General features: G+C 43.2%; 1 long non-coding RNA gene across 1 annotated transcript; it reads left to right on the top strand.

Moving 5' to 3' along the window:
* Nucleotides 1-11,684: 11,684 nt before the first annotated feature.
* On the top strand, nucleotides 11,685-17,318 carry LOC137151803 (uncharacterized). The gene is made up of 2 exons (XR_010919363.1): nucleotides 11,685-12,140; nucleotides 16,856-17,318. It is a non-coding gene; the product is annotated as an uncharacterized lncRNA (long non-coding RNA).
* Nucleotides 17,319-19,786: the final 2,468 nt, after the last annotated feature.

Consider the following 19,786-nt stretch of genomic DNA (forward strand, 5'->3'; position numbering starts at 1 on the left):
TTAAAAAATCTTGCGTTCACTGCCTAATAATAGATTATTCATTGTGTAATATGCAACATGAGCACTTAAACATATATGAGAGTTTGAGGGAGAGGACACCCTGTTTCTCCTGACGATGCTCTTGCACCTATATCCTTCTTATTGGGAGTTATTGATCATAGATACAGAACTAGAGTCTGGTTTATTTTGGGAGAGTGGCATAGGCATACTGATAGATGGAAAGAGCCAGAGAATTGTATGTCACAAGGGGAGAAAGGAGCTCAGCTTCAAATTGCTTGGATAGTTCTTATAAATTTTATGCGTAAGCGTCTACGTTTCTGGTGTTTATCTGAGCATTACCATCATTAGTGATTATGACCTGAACCAAACCTTACTGATATCAACAAAATTCTTTCCAATAACTTCTATGGGCTTTGGATCCAGTTCTGTATCCCTTTTTATACTGTGGGTGTTCCTCCTAAATATCTGGCATTAAGTCTACCATAGAAAATCCCCACCACTAGCACAGTGGGTTTCTTATATTGCTAATAATCCTCAAACTCTAGAGGGGACATGCTAATTGCTTGAGAAGTAAAATAGTACTCTGTCTGAACAAGTAATCAATTGATCAATCATCAGTCCTCCACATTCATCACTGTCACATTTTGAGTGACCCACATATTTCAAGAGAAACACCCAAGTTCTCAGTTACTTTTAGCCTGAAGGAGAATAATCATTAGTAAACTTAAATATTCAATATCCCGTAGTAAATGTCACATTGCAGTAGTGGAGTCTGTGGCACTATGAGAAATGCTGACACTCCGGGAAAAGGTGGGAGGATATCAGGGATGATAAGAAGTGGTCCTTACTTGCCTAACTTAAGATACAGGGGTGGGACCCAGAGGACAGCAAAACAGCAAGTGCAAGGCTCGGAGACTGAAGGCCTGGTATAAACACCATTGTACTTTGTTTTTCTCTTGGGATGCTTCCCTTATCCCCAGAAGGGAACTGAAAGCTGCAGGCCATTACAGAACTATAATGATGGACAATAGGAGGAACTAAAATAGAAGAATCCCTGCAACACTGTATCCTGGAATGAGGGGGTCACTCTGGCACTGCGTTTGCCTCATTACTCTGGGCGGATAGTTCCGGGGAATCAGTCTGACACACAGATACCCAACAGGGATGTCTGAAGAAATTTAGGCCTGCCTAATATATCAGGGGACAGAAAGATTTTAGACAGACACAAGTGTAGACTTAAAATCTTTATTTATTTTTTTTTGTGCTTTGTTCTTACTGCAGAATAAACAATACTTTGGTTTTAAGAAGGTTATTTTTAAAGCCCAAAGTCAGTGAGGGTGAATTAAATGCATAACTCGGGAATGAATTCTGTTATTGTTTCCATTTATGGTTAGGAAATGTAAATATGTGGCTTAACTCAATGCAAGAGACAAAATGGAGATATTTTGAGATTATCTATTTGTGATAGAGAAGGAAAATGCTGAATGAAGCAGGCATTGATTTGACTATTTGGGCTTGTATGGTTTTTTTTTTTCCTTTTCCTGCCTTACCTGTGAAAATTAAAAGTCCCTTCTCTCCACCCCTGTCCCCGAAAGGAGAAGAAAGAGAGGCAAAACATTTTTCATGCAGGTCACCAATCAGACAACAGATGCTAACGTTGGGTCATTTCTTATCAGATTGATTTAAATTAGAGATGGGCCTTAGCCACAAAGGTTAGATTAGATCGTTCTCATGCTGTTGCTTAGACAGCAGAAAGACCAGTGAATGCATTAGGTAATTCCATGATGTCCTGTCCTGAGTCATACGTGGCACATAATGCCTATGAGGGACAGGTGTCGGATGCCATCCAAGCGTTTTTTAGGTCTTCTGGGAGGATCTTTTCCATCCTGTTTTTTGGGGGTCAAAATCAAAGATGATTCTTGCAGGGAAGGTGATAGGCATTCGGCGCAGATGGTCCTGCCATTTTAGAGTGTGTTGGACTACCATTTGAGAGAGCAGAACCCGTTTAGTTAGAAAATGGATCTCTCCATCTGTCTTGAATTTTTACCATTTGTTTGTGATCATTCGGAGATGATTCAGCTGAATAGTGTCCAACCTGTTCTCTATCTTGACAGTGAGGGACGGACCCTTTTTCAATCCAATAGATCAGAATACTGACCACCCAAGCATTATATATCCTCAGCTTCATCTCACTACTTATCAGGGTATTTGGTTTCTGAAAGATGTTATTGATGAGACACCCCATTATTGATAACGTTTTTGCAGCGTGGGTTTCAAGTTCTTTCTCAATGCCATCCATATTATCAACAGCAAAGCCAAAGAAAGCAAAATCAACAGCAATCTCGACTGGTGGCCACCCACAAATATTAGAGCTTGCAGCATGTCCATAATCACCGACTAAAAGAATTTTGGTTTTATCCCATTAGCCACAAAAGTCCTCCTGAAAACTGAGTTTTCCAGTGCTTGAAGTACCACAACTAGCTCATCCATTGATTCAAAAACTAGCGCTATGTTGCTGTCAAAGCTTCATCATCAAGGCATATGCCTAAAATGCATTTAATTAGTGTCTGGTCAAGCACATAGTATATGACAGCACTGAAGAGTTCTGGAGCAGCAACATCCTTGTTGAATTTCTGATCTAATTTGGAAGAAGGCAGTTCTTTTCCATATACAAAAATTCAGTTTAAGGAGTCGTCATGTAGAAAATGAAACATTCTACAGAGCTTGTCAGGAAGGCCTGCGAGTTTCAAGATCAGCCAAAGTTATTCCCTATCAGCAAAGTCAAAAGGAAAAATGCAATCTGAGCAGGGTGCTTGAATTCTTGTGCCTTCTCGATAATCTGGTCCATTGTAAAGACTTGCTGCATCATGGGATGGCTGGGAGTGAAGTCAGTTTATGGTATTCTCTTGCTCCGTAAGATATCAGCAGCTTAGGACTACAAGATAGAAGCAAAAACTTTCCCCAGGAATGATGGAAGAGTCATGTTTGATAGTTACAACTGTCTCATTTTCTGCCTTTACGTTTCCAAAGCAATAAAATGACTTTTTTCTAGTCGGATGGGACCAGCTCTGTTCTCCAGGGGATATAGGAGAGGGTCTGCAGGCACAAAATAACAGCTGGTCCACTGCTTTTCAACAGTTCCCATCCAATTCCAACTGAACACAATGCACGTCTTCAGTGGAAGCTGGATTTTGTCTAAATACTGTAACTGGATCCAAGCACTCCCAAAGTTTTGGGTGCATCTCATCCAGGAATTTGATCTGAGCCAATCTCTACTTAAAGCTAGTAAACCTAAAGGAGAAATACTCTGTATCTTATGATCAGTCTCCCTGTGCCATCCATCTCCTTTTGCCAAGGAAAGATGCACATTGTGATCTCCAGAATATGGCTAGTATATAGAAGCTTCTTACCTAGCTCTGCTTTGGTACTGAAAAGAAAATGTGATTGGTCATACTTGTTGTTTTTAAAATCTTAATCGTGTCTTAACACCCTTTCTGAGGGGCTGTAGACTTTAGTGGCAAGTTGTGAACCACTGATAAATCCTCATACTGAATTCTTAAAATAGGCCTAGTGTTACCACATAGAGTGTCCCTAAGCCTTTGCCTTGACTAAGTAGTCATTGTAGGAATTGATGACCATACTACAACCTCAAATGATCATGGGGACTCCAGATTTCTATTTCCCACTCTACCATGCACTTCTCTGATCTTCGGCAAGTGTCTGCACCTCACTTCACCTGTCTGTAAAAGGAATATCACATCTGATCCCCTCACAGGACTGATGTGAAGCTCACCTGTGAAGCTTTTTTTGATCATCAGAATAAACATGTTACTGAATATAGATGCCTCTTCTTATTAGTCTGATGTAGATCCTAAATGACAGGTGGTTTGATGCAAAAATCTATCTAAGTACATATATGGTTAGGTACTCCCTTACCACAGTAGCTGAGCACCTCATAATCTTTAATGTATTTATCCTCAGAACACCTCTCTGAGGTAGGAAGTGCTGTTATCCCCATTTACAGATGGGGAACTGTAAAATGGCACAGAGATTAAGTGACTTGCCCAAGGTCACACCGGAAGTCTGTGCCTCCTTCACTATTCGTATTGGGGGGTTGACCGTCTACAGCATGTAGATGGAAGTTTTCCAGAAATGGCCATTTTTAAATGACCATTTTGTACTTAATATTTCTACATCAATGCAAAATGCTCACAATTTAGGCCTCAACCTTGCAATAAGTTTTTTGAGGGTGGACACAGGAATCCACACGGAGCTCATTGCAGGTTTGTTGTTTTCCAGCATATCAGCTGCATGCTTCCTATGAGCTAAGGAAAAACAATGCATCACAAACATTGGACTGGGTTGTAAACTTAGATCTGCTTTGTGTAAGGAACAGCACATTGTCACACTACGCCGGGGCAGACAAGGGAGGAGAATGTGACTGAGGGCACGTCTACACGTACAGTGTTGCAGCGGCGCAGCTGTACCCATACAGCTGCATTGCTGCAGCGGGTCTGGTGAAAATGCTCTATGGCAACAACGTAACAAAACCACCTCCGAGTGGCAGAAGCAATATCAGCGTGAGAAGCGCTCCCACTGACATAGTGCTGCACACGCAAACACTTATGTCAGTGTAACTTAAGTCACTCTTGAGGGGGGTTATTCATACCCCTGAGCGACATAAGTTGTAGTGTAGACATAACTTCCAGGAAGAGAACTGAGACTCTGGGCTATCTGCTACTGGTCCCTACAAATAGCAGATTCCTTTCCCATCTCCTGTTATATCAGCAATACTGTCTTGAGCATAAGGGGCATCAGCCAAAGCTCCCCTCCCTCCCCAGCCATCTGGGCAGGAAGGGGAGTAGTTTCTCCATGGAGACTGCTTTCTCCATTGCTTAGGTACCCACTAAACACATAGCCCATAGAAGGCAAAGGACAGCCTGGCCCATTAATTGCTATAACTGTAAACCATCACAGGCTAGTGGATGTAAAATATGTGCTTAAATGTAGTAAATGTTGTGCTTTGCCTTATTTTAGCCTGCATGGCATCGTTTCTCGTTAACATGCCAACCTAATTTCACTCTTTTGCTTCACAGACAAGTGCTGCTTTATTATCCACAAATCTATTATTTTCCCATTTGAAGAGCTCTGAATGGGATTACAGCAAACATGCTGCTTTTGCAATGCAACAAGTCTTTCCACGTCAATAGAAATACTGAAAAAATAAATAAATAAAATTCGACAGTGACAGAGACTCGAGTCATTACTTTCATCTTCCCAGCGTGAGCCAGCAGGTGTAACTTGACATTCTTCAAACAAACCTCCCCCCTTTGTGGCTGAAGAGAGGCTTTGGCAAATACTTATTCTTTGAATATGTACTTGACAAAATTCACAGGGAGAACTGAACTGCTGCTTTGAAGGAAACGCTTATAGAACACCAGGGCGCTAAAGTGCACTGTGACTCGGCTACGTTGCTAGGAAGGCATCAAGCAAACTGTGCCCATTATGTCAATTTAAAGTCAAGTCCAAATGTGTTACCCTTCAGATTTCTCTGAAGTCATCTGGGGCTGCACAATTCCACTGCTTTTATTGCTTTTCTAACTTGCTTCTTCCTCTCTGTCCATCTGGTCCCCACTGCATTTGTATTACAGAGAGCAGAGAAGCGTCTGGGATGCCTTTTAATTACCCACCCCCCCTTTTACTTTCCACTTTCAACCCCATCCTTAAAGGTTCTGTCACCATGGCCCTTCCTTCAGCCAAGCAAAGAGCAGGCTGAATGTAAAGTTGCACTTGGCTCTCTTAGGAGCCTTGGGTGTCAGCCAGAGGGAGTAATGCAAGGCCCTACAGGGGTATTTAATGTACAAGCAACAAACCAGGGAAGTTGCTATAGGAACTGACTGTCGGCCGTGGGGCAAGTTCTCGTGCTGTTGGCTGGAACAGGTTCGCAAGTGGCATGAATCCAGAGCATCAATCTGCCTCACAAAGAAGTACCAGAGCACTGTGACACTCCAGCACACTCAAGTGTTTCTCTAAACTCCTCATAGTATAGTACGTTTTCTTTCTAGATTTCCTTTTCTAGATTTTTTTTTGGGGGGGGTGGAGGCTTGTAAAAAAGCATTTTCTTTAATAACCAAATTCTTCCTCCTCTTGCCTGAGTTATTCAGTCATGCTAAAATACAGTGTTTGTTACATTATAATTCTTAACATCTTGGAAGCAATTGTGAAATTGCTATATTGTGAAAGTCCTGAATTGCCTGTTGCCATGTTCCATATAAATCCATGGAAAGTTGGATAACTCTGTTTGTTCTGATAGACGTTTCTTTCTGATAATAGAGGATTCTTTAAAAGCCAGAACAAGATCCTGTGTCTGGAAGCTGAAGCTAGACTAATTCAAACTAGAAATCAGGTGCACATTTTTAACAGCAAAGCTAATTAACCATTGGGATAACTTACCTAGGACTGTGGTGGATTCTCTGTCACTTGTTATTCATCTAGACTTGATTTCAAATGTCATCTAGTCTTTAATCTAGTCTTACTAAAATATATGCTTTACTTCTACCAGGAGTTGTGTGTCTGGTGCAGAGTTTTCTGAATGAAGGTTCTATGGCTTGCTATGTGATTATCATAACAGTCCCTCATAGTTTTAAAAATGATCAATTTCTTTCTTTCAACATATTGAGAACTGATGAATGTAAGTTTAACTCAGGCTGGAGGCAGTAGAAATGCACCGATGATTTCAACAGAATTGTCACACCACTAGCCAAATCCTGAATTCATGGAACTCAGTGGGAGCTGAAGGTGCTGAATCCCTTGCAGGAACAGCTCCCCCGGATGGTTTCTGACATATTCCATCTGATTCATGTAAGTAGGAAGACTCCCTTGCAGTTTGGGGTATGCAGTTGAATCCAGGTCGCTAATAAATGCATCAAATTGTTGAAAGACCAGAAAGAGTGAGGTCCGTCAAATCCCTGCTCCCCTGCAAGTACAGGATAAAACTTGTTTTTAAGGGACATTACCCAGTTTTGGTTTTTGCTCACAGTACAAAATTGTATGTTGGTATTACTTTAAGCACGGCAAAACTAGCATTTAAAGAAGGCCATGTCATGTCTGATCCTTTATGCAGTCATATGAGGGGAGGGCTTAAGAAGCCCCCTCACAGACACACACTCATGCACACTTTGTACAGCCCCTGTAAGAGCCATCCACAGCTGTGGTCCTGAGTTTGGGGGGATTGAGAGACTGCTCCTTTGGTGTACACCCTGGGTCACTCGCAACACCCAACAGGGGTTGGGAGCAACGAAGAGAAGGTAAAGTAATGTCCTTCCCGTCCTCTTCCTTCCCTTCTACATCAACCAATGAAGTGGATCAGGCATCCACACCCAGGACTTCAGGGTGGCACAACCCCTACTGGAGCCCAAAACACAGCATTTCTGTGTGCCTCTGCACGGCTCAGGTCAGAGCCTTAAAGGCAACGTGGCCATCACAAATAACCTATAAGAACACCCTAACTTTGGGCATTTCCTGAAAGCAGAGCACAGGATTTCTCTCTGGTTTTTTTTGTTTTTTTTTTTAAATAAAATTCCAAATCCGGAGCTACCCACCCTTCAGAATTTACAATCTCCCCCAGCGCTTGTCAGTGACAAGTCATGTGAACCACCGGGGCCTATGCTAAAGAAGTTTAGCGAGCTATTGCTAAAACATTTTAGCATTTGGGCCTAGTGCTTCTTCATCCCCATCATGTCTCCTATCATTATGATTACTCTGTATTAAAGTAGCACATAGAGGCCCTAGCAGAGACTGGGACCCCAGTGTGCTAGATATTGTATGTGAAAGAGTCTCTGCCCCAAAGAGCTTATATTCTAAATAGACAAGACAGGACAACATTGAAACATTATTGGGGATTAGGGACAGACTGTGAAAATAAAGGCACAGAGAAATGATTTGTCCAAATTCACAGAGCCAGGAAACAACTCCAGTCTCCTGTCTTCCAGTCCAGGATCCCCTGTCCATTAAACCACGCTTCCTCCCTGCAAAGCTTATAATTATCCTTAACTAAAGACGCAATAAATTATTCTTTCTCCCCTGGAGACCGTTGCACTGAGCAGCTTTGCCCAATGAAGTCTAATGAAAGCAGGCAAGTTGTAGCAGGATAACTTATGTATCTCTGTTACACTGACACATCCATAATAATATCATGCATGGTGAAGCTATAATGTATGCATAATAAGAAAAAGTAAGCATTCCAGCTGCACAAACACAGAGTAACCAGAGTGATGTGCAGTTCAGCTAAGAATAGATGGAATTCATCTGACTGTACAGCAATTTCATATTCTGTTGCTTCCCCCAAGAGGTAAACCCTACTGATCATGGTGGAAAAGCATCTGCTGCCCATGCAGTACCATCCTACTGCCAAGACTGTACTGCCTATTTGCTTCTAAATTATAGGACTTTCTTTTCCACTGTTGCCAAGCAAGTGCCATTAGCAAGCGCTAAATTCACTTGAGGAAATTAAAGAAAACCAAAATGCACACCAATTCTAAAACAAACCAATGGAAGCGATAAACCAAGCTTGTTAGAAAACAACACGTACTATGTAAAAACTGACTTTAATAGAAACTAAATAAGCTCCCAAAGGGTCTGATCTGAAGCCCATTTTATTCAATAGGAGAAACTATATTGACTTCAGTAAGCTTTGGAACAGATTGCAGGCTCAGTTTTGGATTTAGAGTTATATTTTATTTGGGCTTCCAAATCTTCTTCAGCAAAACTATGGGAGAGGTCAAGACTATCTGGCAGGGACGTGTGTGACTATAACACTCATCCAACAATGGAGCTTCTTGATACACAAATATTTTTACAGTGGCTTACCGTTTTCATTATTTTTTTACATCTTATTGGAGACACACAAATGTAAATGGGATTATATACCAGCATATCAAAATCTCCTATGAAATCTGCCATGGTCCTTCCCGTCCCCTGAATCTCCATCACTCCTCTCTTACTATATCACTCTGCAGCTGGCTACATAAACTGTCACTCTGTTCCAAGTTGCAAACCCTGATAAGTGGCTGACATTTGGTGGAGCAGTTTTGACAGTCATCAAAAATAAATGTTGTAAGTGGCAGGTGTGACCAAGGAAGCTCTTTGTGCCAATTGGCAGAGGGCACAGGGAGGCATTGAGATTTACAGGGATTTTCTGGGACAAGTGTATGCACACTAATTCCCCCAAGAGTGGAGTGTAAGGTCTCCATGAAGAGCAAAGAGCCCACTGGTCATCATAACTATTGTAAAATGTATGTAACAGATACTATTTAAGATGTTATGTATCTATACTGAATATGATGTTCTTAAAACCTCAACGTTAAGGACAGGTTACCTGAAAGTGCCGTGCCTCAGACAGGTTCTATTGAGGGAGTGTGCAGGTAGACGATTATTTCTCTCTTTGGTCCGTGGGTATTCTATGTCTCTCAATGCAAGCCTATTTGCATACACCAGCTAATCAAGATTGCAAATCTACAGAAAAGAGAACACAGCAGGAGGGTGTCCCATTTATGAATGAAGATCAACAGACTGTTTTGCTATATTTGGGGTTGCAAGGACACAGCCTGTATCCTTCACTGAGGAGACAAGCTGGCAGCATAGCTTGTCTCATGACTGTCTAGAAAATGCTGGAAGGACCCTGGGGAGAGTTTTGCTCTATAAGATATGAAAGTATCTAGTTTAATAACTAGATGATGCTAATTCTAGGTTCTAGAATGCATGTTATGGTTTTATTTTGTATGTAACCCAATATTTCTACTTTCTACCACTCGAGTCTTTCTCTTCGTTAAATAAACTGCCTTACCTAAGTGCTGCGTGTAAAGCGGAGCAGTGATCGAAGGTGTAACTGGTAAGCTGGGGTGTCCCTGCTTCTTTGGAAGCAGCAAAACTGTGACTACTGTGAGGATATGTCTATGCTGCAATTAAAAGCCCACAGCTGGCCTGTGCCAGCTGACTCAGGCTCACAGGACTCAGCCTAAGGAGCTAGTGGTGCAGATGTTCAGGCTCAGGCTGGAGTCAGGGATCTAGGATCCTGTGAAGTGGGAGGGTCCCGGAGGTCGGGCCAGAGCCTGAGCCTGAACAGCTAAACCACAATTAAACAGCCCCTAAATCTGAGCCCCGCCAGCCCCCGTCAGCGGGCATGGGCCAGCAGTGGATGTCTAATTGCAGTGTAGATATACACTGAGAGGCCAGTAGAACGGGGGCTGGACACTTCAAGGGAATGCTCAGAGGGCTCGGGGGTTGGAGCGTGTCTGTTGTTGACCTGGAGAAGGACAGTGGAGCCTGTGAAGGATTAGAGGCTAGTGCTTGTGTTGCCCATGGCTGGTGGAGCCGGGGAACTGGCCCCCCAGCAGGTACAAACAAGGCTTCCTCACAATAAGGCAGGTGACAGTGAGGTGCCTCACAACCCTGGGTACCCCCCGGGAAGTGTCACAGAAGGAAACGCCCCAGATTGGCACAGGGCTTGTCTGTACAGCAAACTACTGCATGGCAAGCTGGGGTGTGAATCTACAGGGCATCAGTTTGCTGCCCAGATAATGTCCTGTGAGGAAACCACAGCAATGCAGGGAAAGTCCTGATGTGGGGCTTGCCATACTACTATTTACATACTTCACCCAGCCATGCTCCAGGACTTCCACTGCACTATAGCAGTGCCCACCTAGAACATTACTGGGTGGCAAGCTGGCGTGCTGTAGATTCACACCTTGGCTTGCCCTGCACTAACTTGTCGTGTAGGCAAGCTGCTAGTCCTGTATTTAATCAAGGAGTATGAGTTTTCATTTATATTATATAGGAAAAACAGGTTTTAGGGATGGAGTCAGCTAAAATTAACTTCAGATATGCTTAGAAATAAAGGCACTGTGCGCTACACATACTGATCATAAGCAGTACATGAGATTTTGGGGAGTGTCTACATTTTCTCTATTCTAACACATCCTCTACTCGCTTCAAGCACATAGCATCATAGAAAGCCTCTCAGCTACTCTGTGTAACTCTTTTACGGGATAAAATTAATCATCTAGCCAACTGCTTTTTTAAAATAGTCAAGTTATTCATTAATTACATTCTAGTGGTTGGAAGTTGGGGCTGCTGGGCCCTGTTTCCCACCCTAATACTGACTTTCTGTCTCATCTCAGGCAAGTTGCTTCACCCCATATTTTCAAAAGTGGCTCTAACTGGTTTTCAGTGCCTTTGATCTTGAGTACGTGTGCCAGGGTATAAAAACCTCACCTGGGCTGGAAAGGGTTAATGACTGCTGTGAGCACGATCAGCTCTGACTGCTACACCTGTAGCGGGTGTCCAGCCAGAAGGAAGAGGCTGGAAACGGGAGATCTTGCTCAGTTGTGGTGGGCTGGGAAGGAGACTACATCAGCTAATCATGTTGGAAGAGAAGCTGGGCTAGAACCAGGGAGTGAGTACAGCTGTGGCCTGTTAGAGCCTTCGTGGGGGGAAGGCAGGCTTGATGTGGGACTGTGTGGGTTGATCAGGGGATCTTTAGTGGTTTTTAAGCCAGGCTATGGTGCCTCGTCTGAAAACTGAGCCTAGAAGTGGGGTGTGAGGAGCTATACAAGCCCCACGCTGGGCAAAAGGGAGATAATGAGCTGGTGTGATTCAGTGGGCTGTGCCCTGTTGCACCTGTGAGAAATGTTGGGCTGGGAGGGAACACCTTAAGGGAGAGAAACCCAGCAAGAGTGGATGTTCAGTCCCTGAAGATAGGAGTTCTGCAGCGGACCACTTACCTAAAGGTTCCTCCCTGAAGGAAGGGAGGTCCAGATACTGACACATGCATGGAGAGAGTCCTTCTTCTCTGTTACCTGTGATCTCAGTTTAGACTCAGTGCCTGATGAGCGCACTCTGAAGGAAAAGAGCCTTCACCCAAAATGGGGATGAATGGTTTGTGTTAATTCCCCTTGTTTCTGTTTGTTGAATACCCTGAAAGAGGAGAGACTTTAAAGTGACCTGGCTGAAGGGCTAAGTAACAGACAGAAGAGGCAGACCCAGCATAACTGTTGTCAGGAGGTACCTGATGGGGGAGAGAGCTGCTGTGCTGTTCCCATCTACAAGGACCTGCTGGCAAGGAGTCCTCCCCTTCACAGTGAGTGAGTAAATAACCTCAGGAGGGCTGAGAACTTGCTGGGATAAAGACTCCTTTTATCTTGTGTGTGTCTTGGGATTGTGACTTTGGACTCTGGTACCCTAGAAAGGTAGGGTTGCACTCTCATAATTACCTGCCTGGACAGGTGAGCCATACTCCACCAGAGTGGGATGGAAATGCTGTTGGGGAAACTAAGGCAGGGTGGCTGCAGTGATGTGCCCTGCCACAAGGAGGTGTACAGAGATTAGTGACTCAGTGACACTGTCCAGTTGGACACACCTTGGGTCTAAAGGTGTTTTCTCCCCCAAGGGTGCTGAATACCCACAGTTCCCACTGGTAGTTAGCATATCACAACTTCCCCTCCCCCCTCATAATTAGCACCCTTATTGACCGTCTCAACAGTGTAGTCTAGGACAGAACAGCCATGGAGCTCAAGCTGTTTTCTCAATCCTCGGTCTCATCACCTGGCGGTGGTTCCTGCAGGTCAAGCTTCAGACACCAAATCAGGGCTGTTTGGGGACAGGTGCACTGCTTCTTCCCAGAATCCCTTGTGAACTAAAAAGAGTGGTGGGAGGGAGGAGTCAAACCAGGATAGAAAGGAGCCAGAGATACAAATGTGTAGTTCCAAAGGCATTCAAAAAAAGAATGGGGTGTCACTGAGGCGCATGAGTTGTGTACTGAGCACAGTGGGTCATTCAGGGTACATCTACATTGCAATAAAAGACTCTTGGCACAGCCACAGCTGGCCTGGTTCAGCAGACTCAGGCTGGAAGGGCAATGTAGATATTCAGGCTGGCGCCAAGGCGTGATGCCGTTCCTCTCACAGAGACTCAGAGCCTGGGCTGACCTTCAGCCCTAATGTCTACTTTTGTTTAGCCCTGAAGCCAGAGCCCCACGAGCCCACGTCAATAACTCAGGCCCTGATACTCAGTGCCATGAATTTGCCATATACATGAACCCTAAGTGCTCTGAGGATAGTTTTAGCTATCCTAAACCAGATTATGGGGAATATTCTGGATACTGACACCGGAGAGAGAAAAGAAGGGTCACTTTCTCCAGGTTTTTGAGTAAAAAGCTAGCTGGATACAGGGCAGTGGTGGTTGTTAGCAAGAGGCTTTCTTAAAAAGAGGTATAGCGGCTGCAGTTTTGTGACTAGCACGGGCCCTGCTGCTGACAACTGAGTAACTAATGATTGCTCTAGCTCCATAATACAGTGTAGATAGTCATGATGAGAGTATAGGAGCCAAGAAGAAGGTGGATTCCTCGGGGAATAATATTGGTAAAGGCAGGGATGCTAGCGTCTTGGGGAGAGGATCAAAGGAAGCAATCGGAGGGCAAGGGTGGAATTAGTGATCAGGGTGCTCTTGAACTTTGAGAGAGTGCAAGGGACAAACTTCATAGTCATGAGAAGAGGAGACAAATGAAAGGGTGAAGTGAAAGTGCTGGAAGGGAAGCAAATATTTCATGCCTTTGGAAATGACCAAGCAATAACAGAGGTGAGTTGTTTTCCCACCTCTTCCTCAATGGACAGTGAGTCAATGGACAGTGTCAGTATTTCTTCAGTTGACAGTCTCTTCTCTTAAGAGCGCAGAGTTCATCCTTTTACTATGAAGTTCTAGACAGCAAATAATTGGGAGTGGTTTTTATAGGAGTAAGATCATTTGGTTAAAAGATGTAGGAAAACTGATGTTTATTTGCTGGCACAGTCTATACTGAATCCCTTCCCCACCAAGAAGAAATGAGATACCTGTGTGAAGGAAATTACCAAAACCAATTGGATGAGGGGAAGTTTGAGAAGTGACTTGAAAATGATGGAAATACCACTACTTCTGCTAGTGATGCAGGGGCAATGGATGCAGCTCTAATATATTAGTTCAACAGATGAATAAATGTAGGCTAGTGAAATGCTTTCAAATGTCCTTTTATGCACAGACTATAAAGCTTGCTGCTCCAACTAACTGAGAAGAAAGCCAGAAGCTCTTATCTATTTGTTCATTTAGGTAACATTGAAAAGGGCCTTCAGTCCCTCCGCAAACACAAAGTACCCTGACAATAACAAACTAGTGAGGTCTAGGCTGGGTGGCGATGGATTCTGTAAATCTAAAAGTGAGCTGCCCCGCCCTGCATTCCTAAAAATGCCTTTTTAAGTGGGTGAGGGGTAGAGGGAGAGGAGCAGTTGGAGCTACCACTTCACAGATCCTGTGGCCTTTCTTCCCTTTAAAATGAGTGCACTGCAGCTTCTGTGGCTGATGCTGCTGCGTCAGTGGAGCAATTATTCTCCAAGAGCCACACCGATTTCACAGCTTCTCAGGCTGGGCCCTGGAGACAGGCTTTGGTCATTAGATCGGTAGCCCAGTCTGGTGACTAAAGCTGAGGAGTTCTGTAAACAAACCTCTAGCCAGCTGCATCTCACCCAGAATGGTGAAGAAGGAATAAAGCATCTTGCTCTGTGAGAGGTGGCTGGAGATCTATTCAGTTAGAGTGCTCCTGGCTTTCTTCTGAGCTCCCTCCAGTACATGCAAACACTCCAGTACATGCAAAAGGGGACCTGGATTAAATATAAACCCCATCACTTTGCTTTGAATTTGTCAGCTGAGGTGTTGACTCTTACCTTGTTTGGTTTTTATTTCAGTTGAGTCAAAAATGGGGACATTTTCCACACTAGTTAGTGTTCACAAATAAACATGAAAGTGTAAGATACTTGCCAGTGTATTTACTTTTCCAATGTGAAACCAATTAGTGAGCTCATTCTTTAACAGCTGACCTTGTCCAGCATTTCCTATGGGGACCATGCCCTCTGAATGAAAGACATCAAAATCCCCTAGAACAATAACAAACATACAAGTATGGCTGAATAACTGAGATAATAAATGAGTCATTTGACTGAGATCATCAGGGATCCTGATTTCCCAGACTTCCTGCCTTATGCAAAGCACCTTGAGACTGTTAGTTTAAGTCAGAAACATACTGTACAGTGAAAAGAATGATGGCAAACCTCAAAAGGCTCAGAGTTGGGGGTCTTGTTAAGAGAAACATCCAAAAGTTCAAGGACCATGCACTGAGCTGGTGGTGTTTCATCATCAACGGTGCTATGCCACTCTACACCAATTCAAGGGTCTGGCCCTCAGTGCTTATACAAATGATCTGATCTTCTTGACCCTGCAAAATTGATCTGAAACCTGAGATATGCCACCCCTGTCTCTGATGCCAGATATAAATATCCCTAGAATAAGCTGTCTTGTCTACTTGTGTTCCTGGCTTGAACTCCTGAGGGCAGATTTGTGTGAAAATGTAGAAGAAATTATCCAAATAGTTAAAATCTTACAAAAAGATTCAGTTGTTTTCCAACCCGAAAAACTGGGCAAAGATTTGATCGATGGGGGGTTGCGGGGGTGTTTGTTTTATCAACCACTTCACCCATCTCTGCAAGAGACTGTATAGAACACAGTATATTAGCAGAATATCTTGTTCCTCTTTACATTTGTGATCCTTTAATAATATAGTCCAAGTGCTGTAAGGAGATGGCGCACAAGTGCTGTAAAAAGAGTGCTTGTGAATTTATTTCCTGTGAGAAAAAACAAAGCAGAACTCTTACAGATCACTTGATTTTGAACTGTGCTGATCCAAACACGTTGCTTTCAAAAATCATGTATCTATTCTTCATTACAGAAAAACAGGCTAGATTGAGGCCTCTAAAACTGAAATGTGTTTTTTGTTTTTTGGTTTTTTGGGGGACACAGGGCCATACAAAGAATCCACATACGCCAAGAAACATAGAGGATGTAGTCAGTGTGATGGGAACTAGTGGAGAGAAGAGATGTGAGCATTGCTTCAGCTGAGTTTCTGATGTGCCCATGTTTGAGGCATGTGGGGGGGCTTCAATTGCTTGCCTCACAGATTGCAGAAGGTTCTGGAGAAATGGAGAGCTCCAGAGACACTTTGCTGCAGCAACAACCAGTAGAGACTAATTTATTTGTTTTGGGTGGTTGGGGGGGGGGGGGAGAGAGTTGTGCTTATATTTGAGCTGGAAATATTTACCTGAGACACACAGGGCTTCAACATCTACATTTTCCTGCATCTGTGAGAATTTTTAGTTTTGTTTATGTGACAAACATCTTTCCCGCCTATGCAAATGAGATGCTACATCCTCTTTACCAGGTGCTCCCAGGGCAGCTGATGGACAGAATTGCTTGCCTCAGGTCCCTGGTAAGTGCCAGCCAGCAAACCCAAAAGAAATCTGTGATGCCTAAAATAAGTCACTTTCAAATATATTTAAAAAAAAGTATTTATACTGGTCCGTTTTACTGTAACAAAGCTGCCCGATATCTGATCAGTAAAACCACCATCAGAAAATGCTGGTTTTCGCTGTGTGTGTACCTAAATACAATGTAATAAAATAGGGTTTGTGTCATATAACGATGACTGTGATAACATTAGAGCATACATAAGCACTTTGCAACAAGGATTACAGGTCACATTTTGTCCACCCTACCCTCTTTACTCATGCCCTGGACCCACCTTCTTGGAGTGCTCTGACCCCACAGCACTCCGGGAACTTGGATGGCACTAGACCATTTCTGAAAATCACCTGCGTGACCCAAAATGGAAGGAGTAGCATCAACCGGCTGTTTGTTCCACTGCTGGCTTCCGAAAACGTTTGCATTAGGTCCCGAGTTACACTGTTGAAAACTATATTCATTTTGCTGTTGATTTCAACAGGAACAGAAGCATGTCATGCCATGATGCCTCTAAGAAACTGACTAGGAGACAAAGGAAGACTGCAGACCCTGGGGTTTAAGGACTGATTGCTTCATTTTTAAGTCAAGTTGATGATAGACTGGACTAATCGGAGATGAATAGTAGGGAAGAAAACTGGGACCTCGAGAGAGGCTGTCCCAAAATTAGCTCACAGGACCACAATCTCATCCAGAGAATATGCTTTGTGTTGGAGGGTTGAATCATATTGGTTATTATGTAGCTGTAAGTGCCATGCCTATGCTGTAACTGCTTGCTCAGAGAGGCTCAGTTTGTGGAGCTTTCAGTCTGGCACCACTCACCAGCACTAAATACACTTAAAAAGAGAAGTAAAAAGCCATAAATCCCAGTCTTGCACCTGTGTGCAGGATGCATGTGTGTGTGTGTGTGTCAGCTGAGCTTTGCTCATATTTTTGCAGTGCAGAAACACTTCAAATCCCCTAACAATTTAAAGGCTCAGTTGTGACTTAGCCAACGCTTAAACCAAGTTGTTTCTAGGGTATTGATTTAAACCAGCTAAGCACTTCTAGTCTTTAGATTTCAATTTGCAGGGCAGTAAGTCTCTTAAAAAAGAAGGTGGCGGGGGAACTGCAGGAAAAAAGCAGTGTTCTGGTACTTTCCAAGTCAGCATTTACGTGACTCAGGTTCATTTTGAGGAGAATAATTTATAGTAGTATGAATAAATAATATCAGTGAGTTCTGACTGTCCAAACACGATATGCAATACCCTGGGAAAAATTTCTTTACTGCGTTCTAATGATGGAGCGTCGGCTTTTATGTTGCAAACAACTGTAACACGTAAATCATTTGAAAATAACTGACTTGCTCAGGTTTGTTTAAACAGCACTTGTCAAACTACATCCCCAACTCAATCTGAGATATGAGCGCAGTTTACTGCGGAAGCCAGTGTGGTCTCTTTGCCTGCCTTCGTCAGTGGCCACGCAAGATTGCTCATTGAACTTAAGTCAATGAATCACTGTGGACTACACAGCAAAACCCCACTCTTTCATTCGTGCCCCTTCTCATGGGGAATAAATATGAATTAGGCATCCGTTAAAAGCCTAATGAGTTTAGAAAGACCACCAACTGACTCATGTAAAAAGCAATGAAAACAAAAAATCTGCATCATTAATTTAATTTGTGAATGGAAAAGTTCCCCAAGCCATTACTACTTATACCTTGAAGACTGCTCTTCCTAAATATAGCTGTAAAGTTTGCTCTTTTTTCTTATTCATATTACATCTTTACTGACTAGCCTCTTTTTTTTATGATTTAATCATCCAGTAGCGGCCTGCTGCATGCAATCCTCTGCTTGTTACTTATCTGCGAGAATATCAAAACCATTTCATAGGCAATCTTATTAACACAAGAGATGCTCTTTTCAGCTGGCTCCTCCTGTGGACTGTCAGACTTTAGCAGGAGGTCAGTTGAAGGGCGAGGATACTTCTCTTTATGACGAAGGAAACGTGATGCGGGTGAAAAGTGTCCTATTGTGAGCCCTGGAGCATGATGGTGAAATTCACCCATGTGCAAAGAGCCAGCACAAGGCCTATGGCTATATGTGCTGCAAAGTTTGCGTTCTGGCACTCCGCACAGGAGTGAATTTGGAGTCCACTTTATCCACAGAGGAGCCACAATGTTGGCAGCAGCAGTGGAAACTTCCCTTTGTTCCACCAACTAGCTCATCCTTGAAAAACCATCTTTGTGTATCTTGGACTTCTTTTAATGCAGCCAGCACTGTAATATCTAGGAACTGAGTTTTAAAATAAGCTTTAGGAATTTAGAGGGAAATTTAGTGTCTTTGCCCATTTAATCCCTGGCCTCTAGTGAGACAGTCTTATATTAGAGTTCACATATACATAACTTCTCACGGTCTAGCATCACCATGGTTACAAAGGGCCTAATGCTGCTTCCATTGCATTCAATGGGAGTTTTTTTTTTTTTTTTTTTTTTAAACTGACTTCAATAGGAGCTGGATTAGGCCCTCACATTTTTCACTATTAACCCGCTGGAGGTCAAGGATGCTATCCAACACCTCAATACATCTAAAAAAGGAGGGGTTGGGAAAATATTTTAATCTATCTAAGCTACTTATGGTCCTCTTCACTGTAGTATCTGAGCACCTCATCTATTTGTATTCACGTCACCCGTATGAGGTAAGGAAGTAGTATTTTCCCATCTTACGTATGGAGACATGAGTGCCCAGGTCACACTGGAAGTCAGTGGTGGAGGAGAGTTGACCCCAGTCTCCTAAATTCCAGGCTAGCACCTAATCACTAGCCCATCCTTCAGGAAGAGGATAGGGTGGCCATGGCAAGGGGAGGTGGGTACAAGTTAATAGAGAATTGTGTTTTTAATTCTCATAATGGACAGTGTTGAAGGTAGTGTTGTACAGTGATATATTGTGTGTGTCTCTCTGTGCTCCCCCATGTTGTTACAATAAGACCTTTAACGTATGGGTTATCAGATCCTCCAAAGGGTTTGTGAGCTCATTATTATCAGGTTTGCAGTCTATATAGGATATAGTCCCTGATGCTACTACACAAATGGGAATATTCCTGGACTAATGATAATGGGACAGATCCTCAGCTGTTATGAATCAGTGCAGCTCCATCGATTTTTCAGTAGGACCACTCACGTGCTTAAAGTTAAGCACGTGTTAAGTGTTTGCTGAATCTGGTTCTAAAGGCTTACATGGGACTTCACTCTCTGCAAAGACAAAGTCTGATAAGTTCCAAGAATTCACCTTCTTGAGTCATTTTCATTTGAGATGGGACCTCACCAGAACCCTGCATCTGAAATCCTAGTACTCTGGATAAGTTCAGATTTAGGTCTGAACTTCCCACTTCAGCGATATCTCTTTAATTAACTTGAACCCTGGGTCTGAACACTGTG

Source organism: Emydura macquarii, unplaced genomic scaffold (genome assembly GCF_026122565.2).
Source record: "Emydura macquarii macquarii isolate MOO-44397 ecotype Brisbane River unplaced genomic scaffold, CSIRO-AGI_Emac_v2 contig_1119, whole genome shotgun sequence".
NCBI classification, from domain to species: domain Eukaryota; kingdom Metazoa; phylum Chordata; order Testudines; family Chelidae; genus Emydura; species Emydura macquarii.